The following is an 18,246-nucleotide window of genomic DNA, read 5'->3' as shown; positions in this document are numbered from 1 at the left end:
TTCAATGCGGAACTCTACCAGAACTTCCAAGAAGATCTAATACCTATACTCCTTAATGTATTTCACAATATAGAAACAGAAGGGTCATTACCAAACTCCTTTTATGAAGCCACAATTACTCTGATACCAAAACCACTCAAAGACTCAACCAGGAAAGAGAACTACAGGCCAATCTCACTCATGAATATCGACGCAAAAATCCTCAACAAAATACTGGCAAATTGAATCCAAGAACACATTAGAAAAATTATCCATTATGATCAAGTAGGCTTCATTCCTGAGATGCAGGGCTGGTTCAACATACGAAAATCTATCAATGTAATCCAGCATATAAATAAACTGAAAGAAAAAAAACCATATGATCATTTCATTAGATGCTGAAAAAGCATTCGACAAAATTCAACATCCATTTATGTTAAAAGTCTTGGAGAGATTAGGGATACAAGGGTCATACCTAAATATAATAAAAGCTATATACAGCAAGCCGACAGCTAACATCAAATTAAACGGAGAGAAACTCAAAGCCATCCCACTTAACTCAGGAACATGACAAGGCTGTCCACTTTCGCCATACCTCTTCAATATAGTGCTTGAAGTTCTAGCAATAGCAATAAGACAACATAATGGAATCAAGGGGATTCGAATTGGAAAGGAAGAAGTTAAACTTTCGTTATTTGCAGATGATATGATAGTGTCCATAAGTGACCCCCCAAACTCCACCAAAGAACTTTTACAGCTGATAAACAGCTTTAGTAATGTGGCAGGATACAAGATCAACTCCAAAAAATCAGTCGCCCTCTTATACATAAAGGATATGGAAGCAGAGAGGGAAATCAGAGAAGCTTCACCATTCACAATAGCCAAAAACAGCATAAAATATCTTGGGGTAAATCTAACCAAGGAAGTGAAAGATCTATTTGACAAGAACTTTAAGGCATTGAAGAAAGAAATTGAAGAGGATACCAAAAAATGGATGGACCTCCCTTGCTCTTGGATTGGGAGGATCAACATAGTAAAAATGGCAATTCTACCAAAGGCAATTTATAGATTCAATGCAATCCCCATCAAGATCCCATCAAAGTTCTTCACAGATCTGGAGAGGACAATAATCAACTTTATATGGAAAAACAAAAAACCCAGGATAGCCAAAACAATCCTATACAATAAAGGATCTTCTGGAGGCATTACCATCCCTGACTTCAAACTCTATTACAGAGCTACAGTAATGAAAACAGTGTGGTACTGGCATAAAAACAGAGAAGTCGACCAATGGAATCATATAGAAGACCGGATTTTATCCCACAAACCTATGAACACCTCATTTTTGATAAAGGAGCTAAAAGTATACAATGGAAGAAAGAAAGCATCTTCAACAAATGGTGCTGGTACAACTGGATGTCATCCTGTAGAAGAATGAAAATAGACCCTTATCTATCACCGTGCACAAAACTCAAGTCCAAATGGATTAAAGACCTCAATATCAGCCCGAACACACTGAAAATGATAGAAAAGAAAGTGGGAAGTACCCTACAGGAGATGGGCACAGGAGATCGCTTCCTATGTATAACCCCAGAAGCACAGACATTAAGGGCAACATTGAATAAATGGGACCTCCTAAAACTGAGAAGCTTCTGTAAAGCAAAGGACACTGTCACTAAGACACAAAGGCAACCTACTGACTGGGAGAAGATCTTCACCAACCCCACAACAGACAAAGGTCTGATCTCCAAAATATATAGAGAACTCAAGAAACTAGACTTTAAAATGCTAATTAACCCAATTAAAAAATGGGGCACTGAACTGAACAGAGAATTATCAGCAGAGGAAGTTCAAATGGCCAAAAGACACTTAAAGTCGTGCTCAACTTCCTTAGCAATCAGGGAAATGCAAATCAAAACAACTTTGAGATATCATCTTACACCTGTCAGAATGGCTAAAGTCAAAAACACCAAGGATAACCTTTGCTGGAGAGGCTGTGGAGGAAGGGGTACCCTCATCCATTGCTGGTGGGAATGCAATCTTGTGCAACCACTGTGGAAGTCAGTGTTTCGGTTTCTCAGGAAATTCGGGATCAACTTACCCTTGGACCCAGCAATACCACTCCTGGGAATATACCCAAGAGATGCCCTATCATATGACAAAAGCATTTGTTCAACTATGTTCATAGCAGTATTATTTGTAATAGCCAGAACCTGGAAACAACCTAGATGCCCTTCAATTGAAGAATGGATGAAGAAAGTATGGAATATATACACGCTAGAGTACTACGCTGCGGTAAAAAACAATGACTTCTCGAATTTTGCATGCAAATGGATGGAAATAGAAAACACTATCCTGAGTGAGGTATCCCAGACCCAAAAAGATGAACATGGGATGTACTCGCTCATAATTGGTTTCTAGCCATAAATAAGGGCCACGGAGTCTACAATAGGTGATCCCAAAGAAGCTAAGTAAGAAGAACCTTCATCTGGTGATGGATAGAGAGAGAGACAGAGACCCACACATGAGCACTGGACTGAACTCCCAAGGTCCCAATGAGGAGCAGAAGGAGGGAGAACATGAGCAAAGAAGTTGGGACCACGAGGCGTGCACCCACCCACTGAGACAGTGGAGCTGATCTACTGGGAGCTCACCAAGGCCAGCTGGACTGTGACCGAAAAAGCATGGGATAAAACCGGACTCTCTGAACATGGCGAACAATGAGGGCTCATGAGACGCCAAGGACAATGGCACGGGTTTTGATCCTACTTAATGTGCTGGCTTTGTGGGAGCCTAGCCAGTTTGGATGTTCACCTTCCTAGATATGGACGGAGGGGGGAGGACCTAGGACTTACCACAGGGCAGGGAACCCGGACTGCTCTGTGGACTGGAGAGGGAGGGGGAGAGGAGTGGGGGGAGGGGGAGAAGCGTGGGAGGAGGGGGAAAGGGTGGGAGGAGGGGGAGGGAAATGGGAGGCTAGGAGTAGGTGGAAACTTGTTTTTTGTTTATGTTTTTTTTTCCTTTTTTCTTAATAAAAAAAAAAGGAAAAAAATGCCAGGGCAAAGGGGAAACAAAACTTGTAGCAGTAACCAACTGATAACTAATTTGGCCAAAGGTGCCCATGAGATGAAACTCATGCCCAACACTGCTCAGCTGCCCAAGAACCTGAGAACATGTTGCCCAGGGATCTAGAATAAAACCAAGTACTACCTGTCTATGAAAAAAAATGTAGTAATAAAATGACTCCTAATGATATTCTATTGCATGCCTAGATCAGTGTCTTGTCCAGACATCATCAGAGAAGCTTCCTCCTGCAGCAGATGGGAACAAATACAGAGACCCTCAGACAGACAATACACAGAGAATGAGATTTTGGAACACTCAGTCCTTAAGTGGGATGTCTACATCAAATTCTTCCCCTCAGAGGTCAGAGAATCCTGTAGAAGAGGAGGTGGAAAGAATGTTAGAGCCAAATGGAAAGCAGGACATCAAGAAAACCAGACTCTAAATCGACACGAGCAAAGCCCTTGTGAACTCACAGCGACTACAGAAGCATGCCCAGGGACTGCACAGGTATGCAACAGGTCCTCTGTGTATACATCATGGCTTAAAGTTTAGTGTTTTTATAGGATTCCTGAGTGTGCAAATGAGTTGGTCTCTGATTTCTGTGTGTTCTTCTGGGTGATTTTACTTCTTTTTGCCTTAGCCAACATCAGCGTAATAGCTCTTGTTTTATATTATTATTTTTTTAAAAAATTAATAAATTAAATGAATTAATTAATTAATTAAAGCCTAACCAGTGGGATAAAGGTTAATGACTAAACTGTCACTTATGCTTTCTCTGAAAGCAAAAATCAGTTTTCTCCAAAAGTCACACTGGGTGTATCAACCATTCCAGGATAGGTCTCAGGGACAGGAGAAGCTGAAAACATATGATTGACCTATGAACGCTTTTGCTTTGGTACTTTTATTTGGTTAAAGTTTGGTTTTGGTTTGGTTTTTTGCATGTATTTTTTGTTTTCTTGGTTTTATGTGATTTTATTGTTATATTCATTTTTGTGTGTGTTGTGAAATTTACTTTGTATTTGGGAGGACAGAGATGAGCAAGGGATCTGGAAAGACTGGGGAGGGACAAATTATGATAAAAATATATTTTAAATAGTAAGATGAAATAACAATAATAAAAAGAAATTTAAAATAATTATCTCTGATTCCAGAAGGAGCACCTCCTTCTGCTTTTTATTTTGTTTAGAAAAATTCTAAATATCTTTGTTGTCTTTGAAATATAAAGAAAAATATAACAGTTTAAAGTTTGTAGTGCTTTGAATAGGTTGTTCTGTAAAAGATGAGAAAATAGCTGGATCTTTGGGCTACCGGCGGCCCTGTTTAGTTGCTGAGGAATCCCATCAGGACGGGTGAGTGTGTGCTATCCAGGGGTGGACTGTCCCGGAAGAGAGCACAAACCCCCCTCCCCCAGCTCCTTCTGCAGGGCTGTCTTTCTTTTGCACGACCCAGGCGCCCCCCAGCACCCCTCCCCAACCCTGCCCTGCTGTATGCTAGGACCAGTGCTCAAGAACAGTTTTAAGCTGCTACACTAAGACTACCCACCCAGAGCGGTGAGTGCCTGCCTACTGGGCAGGCCTCAGGGTCCCCTGTAAGGGAGCCCGGGCACCTTCAGCTCAGGAGCCAGGCTTCCTGTGTGCACCTGGATACCCCCTCCCCTTGCTCCATTCATCCATCTGGCCCTGGATCTTTGGGCTACGGGAGGCCCTGTTTAGTTGCTGAGGAATCCCATCTGGACGGGAACGGTTCATGCTTCTACACTGAAGAGATATACCCAGAGAGCCAATCACAGCAAAGACTGGACCAAGACACCAGGCCTCTCCTGGCTCCATTTGAAGGAAGAGATGGGAAGGCGCCAATGCAAGAATTCCTCCAACTACCTGAAAGGCAACATGACACCACCAGAATCCAGGGATCCCGAAATAAGAAGAACTGTACACCCTACTCCAGAAGAAATAGAAGATATCGACTCAAAAGTGAACTATATGAAAATAATATAAGACCTTAAACAGGAGGTGAAAAACTGCCATAAACAATTAGAGATTACAAACAAAAAGGTAGAGGAAATGAATAAATGGCTCAAAGACACGCAAGAAAACCAAGAGAAACAAGAAAAAGCAATCAAACAGGTTAGGGAAGCGGTTCAAGACTTGAAGAATGAAATGGAAGCAATGAAGAAAGCACAAACCAAGGGAAGAATGGAGATGGAAAATCTGGGTAAACGAACAGAAACTACAGAGACAAGTACTAACAACAGATTACAAGAGATAGAAGAAAGAATGTCAGACACTGAAGATACCATAGAGAAAATAAACACACTGATCAAAGAAAACAGCAAAACCAACAAATTCTCATCACAAAACATTCAGGAAATATGGGACACAATAAAAAGACCAAACCTAAGAATAATTGGAGTAGAAGAAGGAGAAGAAGGGCAGCTCAATGGTCCAGAAAATATACTTAATAAAATTATAGAAGAAAACTTTCCCAAACTGAAGACAGATGTACCTATGAAGGTTCAAGAAGCATACAGAACACCAAATAGGCTGGATCAAAAGAAAACATCCCCTCGCCATATAATAATCAAAACACAAAATATACAGAATAAAGAAAGAATATTAAGAGCCGCAAAGGAAAAAGGCCAAGTTACTTATAAAGGTAAACCTATCAGACTTACACCTGACTTCTCTATGGAAACCATGAAAGCCAGAAGGTCCTGGATAGATGTTCTCCAAAAACTAAGAGACCACGGATGCAAGCCCAGACTACTATATCCAGCCAAACTTTCATTCACTATAAATGGAGAAAACAAAATTTTCCAGGATAAAAACAAATTTAAACAATACGTAGCCACAAATCCAGCCTTACAGAAAATAATAGAAGGAAAATCACTAACCAAGGAGTCCAACCATACCCACAATGACTCAGTCATCTAGAGACCCTTCACCAGCGCAACGCAAAGAAGGGAAACACACAAACCCTACTACTAAAAAAGTGACCGGAGTTAACAACCACTGGTCATTAATATCACTTAATGTTAATGGGCTCAACTCACCTATAAAAAGGCACAGGCTAAGAGATTGGATCCGAAAACAGGATCTGACATTCTGCTGTTTACAAGAAACACACCTCAACCACAAAGACAGGCACCTACTTAGAGTAAAGGGCTGGGAAAAGGCTTATCAAGCAAATGGACATAAGAAACAAGCAGGTGTGGCCATACTAATTTCTAAAAATGTTGACTTCAAACTTAAATCAATCAGAAGAGATGGAGAGGGACATTTTATACTCATAACAGGAACAATTCATCAGGAAGAAGTCTCAATTCTGAATATCTACGCCCCTAATATAAAAGCACCCACGTACGTAAAAGAAACATTACTAAAACTCAAGGCAGCCACCAAACCACACACACTAATAGTAGGAGACTTCAACACTCCTCTCTCACCAATGGACAGGTCAATCAAACAGAAACCTAACAGAGAAATTAGAGAATTAATGGAGGTAATGAAGCAAATGGACTTAACAGACATCTATAGATTATTCCACCCAAATAGGAGAGAATATACCTTCTTCTCTGCAGCTCATGGAACCTTCTCGAAAATTGACCACATACTCGGTAGCAAAGCTAACTTACACAGTTGCAAAAAAATATTAGTAAGCACTTGTGTCTTATCAGATCACCATGGATTAAAGTTAGAATTCAACAACAATGCTACCGCCAGAAAGCCTACAAACTCATGGAAACTGAACAGTCAACTACTGAACCATACCTGGATTAAGGAAGAAATAAAGAAAGAAATTAAAGTCTTCCTGGAATTCAATGAAAATAAAGTAACAACATACTCGAACTTATGGGACACTATGAAAGCAGTGCTAAGAGGAAAGTTCACTGCACTAAGCGCCGACTTAAAGAAAACAGAGAAAGCACATATTGGAGACTTAACAGCCCACCTGAAAGCTCTAGAAAAAAAAGAAGCAGGCTCACCTAGGAGGAGTAGAAGACTGGAAATAATCAATCTGTGGGCTGAAATCAACAAAATAGAAACACAGAAAACAATCCAAAGAATCAATGAAACAAAAAGCTGGTTCCTGGAGAAAATCAACGAGATTGATAAACCCCTATCCAAACTAATCAAACGGCAGAGAGAGAATACGCAAATTAATAAGATCAGAAATGAAAAGGGGGACATAACCACAGACACAGAGGAAATTCAGAGAATGATTAGATCTTATTACAAAAGCCTGTATAACACAAAACTGGAAAATGTAAAAGAAATGGACACTTTTTTAGATAAATACCATTTACCAAAACTAAACCAGGACCAGGTGAACAATCTAAACAGACCTGTAAGTCGCGAAGAATTAGAAGCTGTTATCAAAAATCTCCCTACCAAAAAAAGCCCAGGACCAGATGGCTTCAATGCGGAATTCTACCAGAACTTCCAAGAAGAGCTAATACCTATACTCTTTAATGTATTCCACAATATAGAAACAGAAGGGTCATTACCTAATTCCTTTTATGAAGCTACAGTTACTCTGATACCAAAACCACACAAAGACTCAACCAGGAAAGAGAATTACAGGCCAATCTCACTCATGAACATCGACGCAAAAATCCTCAACAAAATACTGGCAAACCGAATCCAAGAACACATCGGAAAAATTATCCATTATGATCACGTAGGCTTCATCCCAGAGATGCAGGGCTGGTTCAACATATGAAAATCTATCAATGTAATCCAGCATATAAATAAACTGAAAGAAAAAAAACCATATGATCATTTCATTAGATGCTGAAAAAGCATTCGACAAAATTCAACATCCATTTATGTTAAAAGTCTTGGAGAGATTAGGGATACAAGGGTCATACCTAAATATAATAAAAGCTATATACAGCAAACTGACAGCTAACATCAAATTAAATGGAGAGAAACTCAAAGCCATCCCGCTTAACTCAGGAACATGACAAGGCTGTCCACTCTCGCCATACCTCTTCAATATAGTGCTTGAAGTTCTAGCAATAGCAATAAGACAACATAATGGAATCAAGGGGATTCGAATTGGAAAGGAAGAAGTTAAACTTTCGTTATTCGCAGATGATATGATAGTGTACTTAAGCGACCCCCCAAACTCCACCAAAGAACTTTTACAGCTGATAAACAGCTTTGGGAATGTGGCAGCATAAAAGATCAACTCCAAAAAATCAGTTGCCCTCTTATACACAAAGGATATGGAAGCAGAGAGGGAAATCAGAAAAGCTTCACCATTCATGATAGCCAAAAACAGCATAAAATATCTTGGGGTAAATCTAACCAAGGAAGTGAAAGATCTATTTGACAAGAACTTTAAGGCATTGAAGAAAGAAATTGAAGAGGATACCAAAAAATGGATGGACCTCCCTTGCTCTTGGATTGGGAGGATCAACATAGTAAAAATGGCAATTCTACCAAAGGCAATTTATAGATTCAATGCAATCCCCATCAAGATCCCATCAAAATTCTTCACAGATCTGGAGAGGACAATAATCAACTTTATATGGAAAAACAAAAAACCCAGGATAGCCAAAACAATCCTATACAATAAAGGATCTTCTGGAGGCATTACCATCCCTGACTTCAAACTCTACTACAGAGCTACAGTAATGAAAACAGTGTGGTACTGGCATAAAAACAGAGAAGTCGACCAATGGAATCGTATAGAAGACCCGGATTTTAACCCACAAACCTATGAACACCTCATTTTTGATAAAGGAGCTAAAAGTATACAATGGAAGAAAGAAAGCATCTTCAACAAATGGTGCTGGCACAACTGGATGTCAACCTGTAGAAGAATGAAAATAGACCCATATCTATCACCGTGCACAAAACTCAAGTCCAAGTGCATTAAAGACCTCAATATCAGCCCGAACACACTGAAAATGATAGAAGAGAAAGTGGGAAATACCCTACAACAGATGGGCACAGGAGATCGCTTCCTATGTATAACCCCAGAAGCACAGACATTAAGGGCAACATTGAATAAATGGGACCTCCTAAAACTGAGAAGCTTCTGTAAAGCAAAGGACACTGTCACTAAGACACAAAGGCAACCTACTGACTGGGAGAAGATCTTCACCAACCCCACAACAGACAAAGGTCTGATCTCCAAAATATATAGAGAACTCAAGAAACTAGACTTTAAAAGGCTAATTAACCCAATTAAAAAATGGGGCACTGAACTGAACAGAGAATTCACAACAGAAGAAGTTCAAATGGCCAAAAGACACTTAAGGTCGTGCTCAACTTCCTTAGCAATCAGGGAAATGCAAATCAAAACAACTTTGAGATATCATCTTACACCTGTCAGAATGGCTAAAGTCAAAAACACCAAGGATAGCCTTTGCTGGAGAGGCTGTGGAGGAAGGGGTACCCTCATCCATTGCTGGTGGGAATGCAATCTTGTGCAACCACTGTGGAAGTCAGTGTTTCGGTTTCTCAGGAAATTCGGGATCAACCTACACCTGGACCCAGCAATACCACTCTTGGGAATATACCCAAGAGATGCCCTATCATATGACAAAAGCATTTGTTCAACTATGTTCATAGCAGTATTATTTGTAATAGCTAAAACCTGGAAACAACCTAGATGCCCTTCAATGGAAGAATGGATGAAGAAATTATGGAATATATACACACTAGAGTACTACGCTGCGGTAAAAAACAATGACTTCTCGAATTTTGCATGCAAATGGATGGAAATAGAAAACACTATCCTGAGTGAGGTATCCCAGACCCAAAAAGATGAACATGGGATGTACTCACTCATAATTGGTTTCTAGCCATAAATAAGGATCACGGAGTCTACAATAGGTGAATCTAAGGAAGCTAAGTAAGAAGGTGAACCCAAGGAAAAACATATAGTTATCCTCTTGGCTAAGGGAAGTAGACAAAATTGCCGGGGAGAAAATTGGGATCTTGGGGGTGGGATGGGATGTGGGTAAGGGGAGATGGGGAGAGAAAAGTTAGAAGGGAAGGAGGGGGGGCCTTGGGGAAACAGGAGGATTGGGATAAAGGAAGGTTGGACAGGGGAGCACGGAAGCACAATTCTTAGTTAAGGGAGCCACCTTAGGGTTGGCAAGAGACTTGAACCTAGAGAGGCTCCCAGATGCCCAAGCCGAGGTCCCCAGTTAGTTCCTTGAGCAGCTGAGGATAGGGAACCTGAAATGACCCTATGCTATAGCAATAATGACGAATATCTTGCATATCTTCATAGAACCTTCATCTGGTGAGGGATGGAAATAGAGACAGAGACCCACACTGGAGCACTGGACTGAGCTCCCAAGGTCCCAGTGAGGAGCAGAAGGAGGGAGAACATGAGCAAAGAAGTCGGGACCACGAGGGATGCACCCACCCACTGAGACAGTGGAGCTGATCTATTGGGAGCTCACCAAGGCCAGCTGGACTGTGACTGAAAAAGCATGGGATAAAACCGGACTCTCTGAACATGGCGAACAATGAGGGCTGATGAGAAGCCAAGGACAATGGCACGGGGTTTTGATCCTGCTTAATGTGCTGGCTTGGTGGGAGCCTAGCCAGTTTGGATGTTCACCTTCCTAGATATGGACAGAGAGGGGAGGACCTAAGACTTACCACAGGGCAGAAAACCCTGACTGCTCTTTGGACTGGAGAGGGAGGGGGAAAGGAGTGGGGGAGGAGGAGAAGGGTGGGAGGAGGGAGAGAAGGGCAGGAGGAGGGAGAGGGAAATGGGAGGCTGGGAGGAGGTGGAAACTTGCTTTTTTTTCTTTTTCTCCTTTTCTCAATAAAAAAAAAAAAGATGAGAAAATATTAGAAAGAGATCCCTTCATGCAGCTTCTATCTGGGAGATGTGTAGATAAAATTGGCTCCCACAAAGAGAGTACATGGTGGGATCACTGGTGACCTCCATTTTGTCCCACACTCTAACCTCATATGAAGGATATTACCTTGTAACAGGGTAGCACTGAAGAGTAATATACCCTGGCTGGAGAACTGCTCAGTGCTTAGAATGCTTTGCTTCCAAGTCTGAGTGTCCCCTCAGTTAACACCTGGTGGGGAGCAGCTTGCCTGTAATTCCAGGTTCAGAAGCCAGGGACAGGTTATCTCTAGAGGAACTGGGTAGTGAGATTGGCCATTTGTTTTGCTCTGTGTTTGACTGACATCTCCCGACGCAGTAAAGAGCACGATGGAGGATGATTCCTGACACCAACCTCAGTTTCCTGCATGCAGGGGAGCACAAATGTGCATGTGCACCTCCTCACACACGAGTGCCCGTCCAGTCCCAAAGATGTAAACACACATGAAAATCAACACTACGAAAAAATCCACAAGGCCACTGCTTCTTTCAGAAATCAGGAGCCAAACTGACAAAGCAAATGGCTTTATTTATTGTTTGGCTAAAGCCTTTCTCTCCCTCTTGTCTGCAGCAAAGTTACAATTTTATAACAATCGAACAGTCTCTGTCTACAGCCTCCAGACCTACAATGCCATCGTTTAAGAGATCCTGCTATCCCAGTGTTTCTCGTGGTGGTACTTTAATGTCTAACCTGGTTATAATTGTCCAGTTGCATCGTCACTAGTTTTCTTAGTTTAGGAACTTAGCAATGTTCAACAACTGTTGATCAAATGTGCTGGCTATGGTATTTGCTTCTCTCACTGTCATCTTCAATCTGCCATGCAAACTCACCACAGATAAGGGTCATCTCATCTCCACCTCCGCTTTCTGATGTTGCTCTCATGCTCTGACTTTGGAGAGAAATTATTTATATCTGACAGAAGGATTACTGCCGGCATTTTCCCAGTGTAAACACAAATCTAATCCTCATACAGTAGCGATGGTGAAATGAGAAGATGATATGAATCCACTTTCCACCTGTTTGGAAATCCTGAGCTAGTCTTGAGATAGTGCAATGGCAGACTTCTTAAGAAAAAGAGATGTATTGTTATAATATTTAATCTAATGTCATAATACATTTCATCATTAAAGCAAATGGCAGTTTGGTGGGAAAGGTCTGTAATCACAACATTTGGGAATCTGCAGCAGCTCAAGATCAGCCTGTGCTGCTAACTGATGCCAGGTCAGCCTGTGCTACTGTGACGGCTACAGAAACTCCATTTTATCCTTGGCATCCACCTTGGTACCCACAGCCTTTTGTCTCTGACTCCAATGCCTGGAAAATTAATTCCCAGTAATCATGAGTCAGTTATTCCCACCCAAAAATATGATAATATCACTTGTTATGATATGAATCATTTATTTTTTTGGCTTTTGTAAGTTGCTTATGTTGATACCCAAAGAGTGTTGTGAGTACCTTAGCCACTTTAACTTGGAAGAGCAGACTAGTTTTTGCTTGCTGAGGTAGATACAGAAGGTCTGCTTGTGGTTTTCCCCTTTAAAAACCCTTCCCCACAGGAGCACTGGACTGAGCTCCCAAGGTCCCAATGAGGAGCAGAAGGAGGGAGAACATGAGCAAAGAATTCGGGACCACGAGGCGTGCATCCACCCACTGAGACAGTGGAGCTGATCTACTGGGAGCTCACCAAGGCCAGCTGGACTGTGACCGAAAAAGCATGGGATAAAACCGGACTCTCTGAACATGGCGAACAATGAGGGCTCATGAGACACCAAGGACAATGGCAGGGGGTTTTGATCCTACTTAATGTGCTGGCTTTGTGGGAGCCTAGCCAGTTTGGATGTTCACCTTCCTAGATATGGACGGAGGGGGGAGGACCTAGGACTTACCACAGGGCAGGGAACCCGGACTGCTCTGTGGACTGGAGAGGGAGGGGGGGGAGAGGAGTGGGGGGAGGGGGAGAAGGGTGGGAGGAGGGGGAGAAGGGTGGGAGGAGGGGGAGAAGGGTGGGAGGAGGGGAAGGGAAATGGGAGGCTGGGAGGAGGTGGAAACTTGTTTTTTTTGTTTATGTTCTTTTTTCTTCTTTTCGCAATAAAAAAAAATTTAAAAAAAAAAAAAACCCTTCCCCATATGCTGCTTTGATGTTATGCCTGGAATTTGGCCGTGGCTTCTCTCTCTCTCTCTCTCTCTCTCTCTCTCTCTTCCCTTTCTTCTAGCCTCCTTTCAACAAATTCCACACTCAAACTCTATCTCTATGGTATATTTGTCACCTGCTGAGGTTTGGACCTACCACCAGCCACTAAGGTCTCTCTTCTGTGGTCCTCACCCTCCCTGGGACCCATAAAGGTCCCAACTCATGCTGAAATCCTAAAAATGACAACATGTAACTCTAGTTCCCTGGGACTCAATGTCCTCTTCTGGTCTGTGTGGGCACCTATACAAATGTGGCATACACTCAGACAGATATATACATAAAAATAAATCATATTAGAGAAACAAAGTATTTAATAATCTGTAGCACAATACACATTACTTGAATGTTTTGTATACACAGTGCAATGAAGCAAAATATAAAAACTTATACATCTTTGTAAAGTAGAGCCATGATGCTCCCAATATGTTACAAGGGTTTAGCAATATATGACAGAGCGGTTTTAAAAAAACAAGACATAAACCGAACTCTAGTGAGTCTATAATTTCATGTTCCATGATTATATCAATTAATTTTCAGAATGGGTCTATCAAAGTCTTAGAACCATGTCACTATCTTATTGTGTATACCCAATTTAAGAAATCAAGCAGTGAATCCTTCATTTAAATGAAAGTAGAATCAGATCCTTTTGCAACTCTTTGGTGACAAACAGCTGGATAGTGTTGTGGGAAACAATCAAGGCATAGACAAAGAACAGCTGCAAACAAGCTTCAACTACTTCAGTCTCACTACTTATTAGTCTTGCAAAAAGGCAAATCCATATTTTGTGTTTAACGTAGAAACTATAAATGAATATAAAATGAAACTTTACTGTGTATACCTTATCCAATTTATCCCATATCTATGATCTTTATTCTTGCAGAGAACCTTCATGAATATAGCACCAAAGAAATATTTCAGCACATTTACTCTCTGTGACTGGTGCATTGGGATTCTATGAAGTGGATGTAGTTCATATCATTTTTTCACAATTCTATAAAATATTTTCTACACATAGAAACTTTGAAGAACCCCAAATAGCATCTTAGTAGTAACATTTAGCAAGCACAGTATCAGGTATAAAATATAAAATTTCTTGGAATAACTTGACTAAACCACTATGAAATTGATAAAAATTTACCAGACTCATGTGTGTGCTTCCAGTCATGGTGACAGTTTTACTAAACATAATTAAGACCATTTTCTCTGTGCTGGAGACATGACTCCATGGTTGAGTGCACCAGCTTGTCTTCCAGAGGACCCAGGTTAAAATCCTAGCAACCACACTTTGGTTCAGAGCAACCTCTCTAACTCCAGTCAAGGGTGTTTGATGATCTCTTCTACCCTTTACAGGCACCAGGCATGGATGTGCTACATGGACAAAAATGCAGTTAATCCACGTGCAATTCAAATAGAGAAAAGTTTTTAAAAATTCCTTCAAAAGAGAGGAAAAGTGGAAAATGAGGTTTCATTTATCACTGTAATTCACTAAGATCTCTCTCTCTCAGCACAAAGCTGAGAGTCACCAGGAAAACTGACTGAGAATAAACACATGCCTGACCAGCTTTGTGAGATTTTTATCTTACCCACAACACTATGGAACTGAAATCCCTTCACACTCATTGAATAGAAAAATTAGAGAGATATTTTCCCGATTTCTCCAACTGAACATGCCAACATGCAGGCAGAAGTCCTTCCCTGTGAATCAACACAATGGGGCTAAAAGTTGCATAACCAAGGACCAGAAATTTTTGAATATTTCCCATCAAGGTTTTTTCTGCTAAAGAGAGACTTAAAAATAGAGAAAAAGTGCAGTCAGTCCAATAGAAGAAAACAAAACAGAGCATCAGAAGGAGGACACTCTGAGCAGCTCTCAGCTCAGGGGGAGTTCTGTAGAGAAGCTTGGAGTTCTGAAGGTAAAGGACGTGTTGGTGGTGCTTGTGGAGAAGAAGTACCATGTAGCCACTGGCCCCTCCCATGGCTCCCTGAAACACAGCATCTCTCAGGACCATGAGAGGGAGAACAATCCACTTTATTTTCTGACTTTGTAGCATAACATAACAATAGTTGTCTTCATTATTAAGCTGGGATATATTCAGGATTCTACTTGTGGCAGAGTGAATTAGGTTTATACTTATGAAAGCGTTGAGTATCCAAAAGAATAAAAAGAATGGAAGGATGTGCCATGCAGACTGTGGTCTGAGTCTCCTCCACCCAGATGCTCTGGGACTGATGATGATGGCCTGGACCACAGTGAGGAGACTGCTGGTGCAGATGGAAACCCCACGGGCCACCCTTGACAGGTAAATGAGGATCTTGCATCCTATGTCATCTAGGAAGTTTCTCAAACCAAAAGCTGCCATTGTGTTTGGCAATCCTTTTGTAAGAAGGATAAGGAAGTTTGCAAAGGCCAAGTGGATGAGAATGAGGTCTATAGGTTTCTTCTCAGGCCCTCCACACCAACTGATCATATAATTCACTGAAACAGAAATGTTTCCCAGCATGCCAAGCACAGTCATGAAGAAAAAAAATATTTCTTTAATGAACTTCAAGAGCATTTCTTTCTTCCTGGATACAAAGAAGAGTTTTTCAAGAAAACGTTAGTAATGCTAGACATTTATCTGAAAAACATTTTTGCATAATAGCATTTTCTGGTATACGAGAGTCAGTGATGGACACATGTGCTGCTATACACTGGGTCCCTGAGCTCCACCACTTCCCTGTAGATTCTGAGTTATGTGTGTGCTCTGACAGGGGAGCTTGGTAAACAGAAAAAACATCGTACAGTTTTAAAGGAGATATGTTTGAGCTCTGTAAAGGAAAATCAGCTTCTTCAAGTGTGTATTTGATGTCTGTCTGCTGTCTGTCTACACATATAGATCATCCTAGTTCGTTCTCAGCACGCCTGAATTGAACTGTAAATTTTTCTACTTTTTCCTTTATGTCATCATATTTCCCCACCCAGTTTACAAAGACACAGGCTCCTTTCTTATTTGTATCTTAATCAGTGTAACAATTTCTAGATTTGCACGTAACTTCAAAGCTTTATAACTTCAAATTCTACATCCTAATATTTTTAAAGTTTTAATGTTGATCACTCTGTGATTTTACTCCATATAAATGTTTACTAGATAATTTTTAAAAGTAGTTATCAAGGTCAAGTCCAATTGCACAGCCTTTTTAGATAAAACGCTACAGTAAAAGCTGAATCATAAAAAAAAAAAACTTGAAAATTTTCATATAACTCCCAGGCTGAAACTAGGAATGGTATCTAACAGAACCTTGTGTTGCCTTCTCGAAGAGGAGAAAACAGAGAGCTCTGATCCTACTGGATGACTTCTGGGCATCTGTACCCCAGTGACTTACCTCAGGACATGTAAGGGACCATGGGACAGATCTGGACCAGCGGATCTTGATGAGGTAAACCTAAGAATTGCATTAATGGGGTGTTATATACTGCCAAAAGCTATAAGTCCTCAATGTCAACTGCACGTAGCACAGTAAGTGGGGGCGTACTGGTGTGAGCAGAGGTTCCACTATCTAAGAGTTCAGGGTGGTGTTAGCTTCTGTGGGGCCTTTTGAGCAGCTATTATGTCAGCTGGATTTGCAGCCTGCTTTTCCTCCAACCTGTTTGTCAGGCAGACGGTTTTTTTATGCACCAGTCTAAGCTGATTCCAGAACTTGGACTCGGGGAGGATGTTATTCTTAAAGTTCTGGAGCTCCATTCTCATTTCTCAGGGTATTATGTTAAGCTTTGGGCACCTTTTCTAGGATATGAGGAATCAGAATATTCCAGTGACCACAAAGGTTTGTGTGTTCTAAGTACTTACAACGTCTCTGTTCACTGCCCTCCTTCCTGTTAAACTCACAAGATTGCTTTAAATGTCTATGTCTTCATCAACATAGCCTTGCCCTAGGTTTGTGTCCAGGTGGCCTCATGACTCTAAAAATGTCAGGTTTACTTTCAACTGCTGCTCTAACAGAGAGGCAATTATTGTCTATATCTGAGTCCTAGAAATCACAATACCATCTAAATATCTGTACAAATAAAAATTGCTCCAGATAGTAATAAAAATCACATCAGTATTCACTGACATAATTAGAATAAAAGCATTAAGTGTTTTGTTAGTGATTGGAATCTGTCAAAATCCCAAGAACTAATAGAAAATTTTAACAATTTTCTATTTCTTTAATCTTTGTTTCCATGGAGATTCCTACTTTTCTTGTCCTCTCTTCCTTTTTCCAAGTTTTAAGTCATATTTAGACCAGGCTGCGATCTTCTAATAATTTATTACTTTCTACTGATGTCACGGTCAGTGGAGGAAGAGATGTCTCATCTTCCACATTATTTGAGAAATGCTAAAGGAAATTAATTTAAAAGACAGGATGGACTTGTGTTTAGATGGATGGGTGATGCCAGGATGAGTCTAACCTCCAAGAGCCTGAGGTAGGTTGCATTCACCCATACTGGTTTTCTCTAAAAGAAACAAGCAGGCAAACAGAACTATGGGATAAAGTTAAGATGAGCTGTTTCAGAATGTACTCCTTCACAGCCTGGATCCTAAATAGTGCAGTTTTCAAGATGGTAACAATAACTGTTACACTGAATGTTATATTCTCCACCAGCCAGGAATACAATGACTGAACAAGTATTATAATAGTATGTGATAAAATCCAGAGCCTTTAAAGACAGGTACAGACAGAAAACCTTCAAACTGGGAGTTAGAAGGCTATTGTAAAACTATGCCAATATTAGAAAAGGGAAAATGCATCAAAAGAGAAAAGTGTAAATGTTACACACACTAGTGACACTGTTGAAGTCACAGTGCTGACAAAGTTATACCTGAAATGAGGATTTTTTTGTCTTTAATTTATCTAGTTATTTTTGAGAGAGAGTCTCCCTCTGTAAACCAGGTTAGCCCTGAACAATTCTGTTGCCTAGTCTCTCTAGTACTGACATTACAGGAGTGATCTTCTCCAGGGTTTGACAGACATCTGAAAATCTTTTGTTTCTTATTGATCCATTTTGACAGGTAACCTCAGGCAAAGGCCCAGCCAGAGCTCTGTAATGGTACTCCAGCCTGAGGATGGATAGTGATGCCTCAGCATTTCTGTCCCATTTCAGTATCTCCAGGAACTAGTC

General features: G+C 40.8%; 1 pseudogene; it reads right to left on the bottom strand.

Moving 5' to 3' along the window:
• Nucleotides 1-14,722: 14,722 nt before the first annotated feature.
• On the bottom strand, nucleotides 14,723-15,784 carry LOC121434096 (annotated as a pseudogene).
• Nucleotides 15,785-18,246: the final 2,462 nt, after the last annotated feature.

Source organism: Microtus oregoni, unplaced genomic scaffold (assembly GCF_018167655.1).
Source record: "Microtus oregoni isolate MIOR12 unplaced genomic scaffold, Mior012 000042F_ref0000377, whole genome shotgun sequence".
Lineage (NCBI taxonomy): Eukaryota > Metazoa > Chordata > Mammalia > Rodentia > Cricetidae > Microtus > Microtus oregoni.
This window is presented reverse-complemented; position numbering and strand designations above follow the sequence as displayed.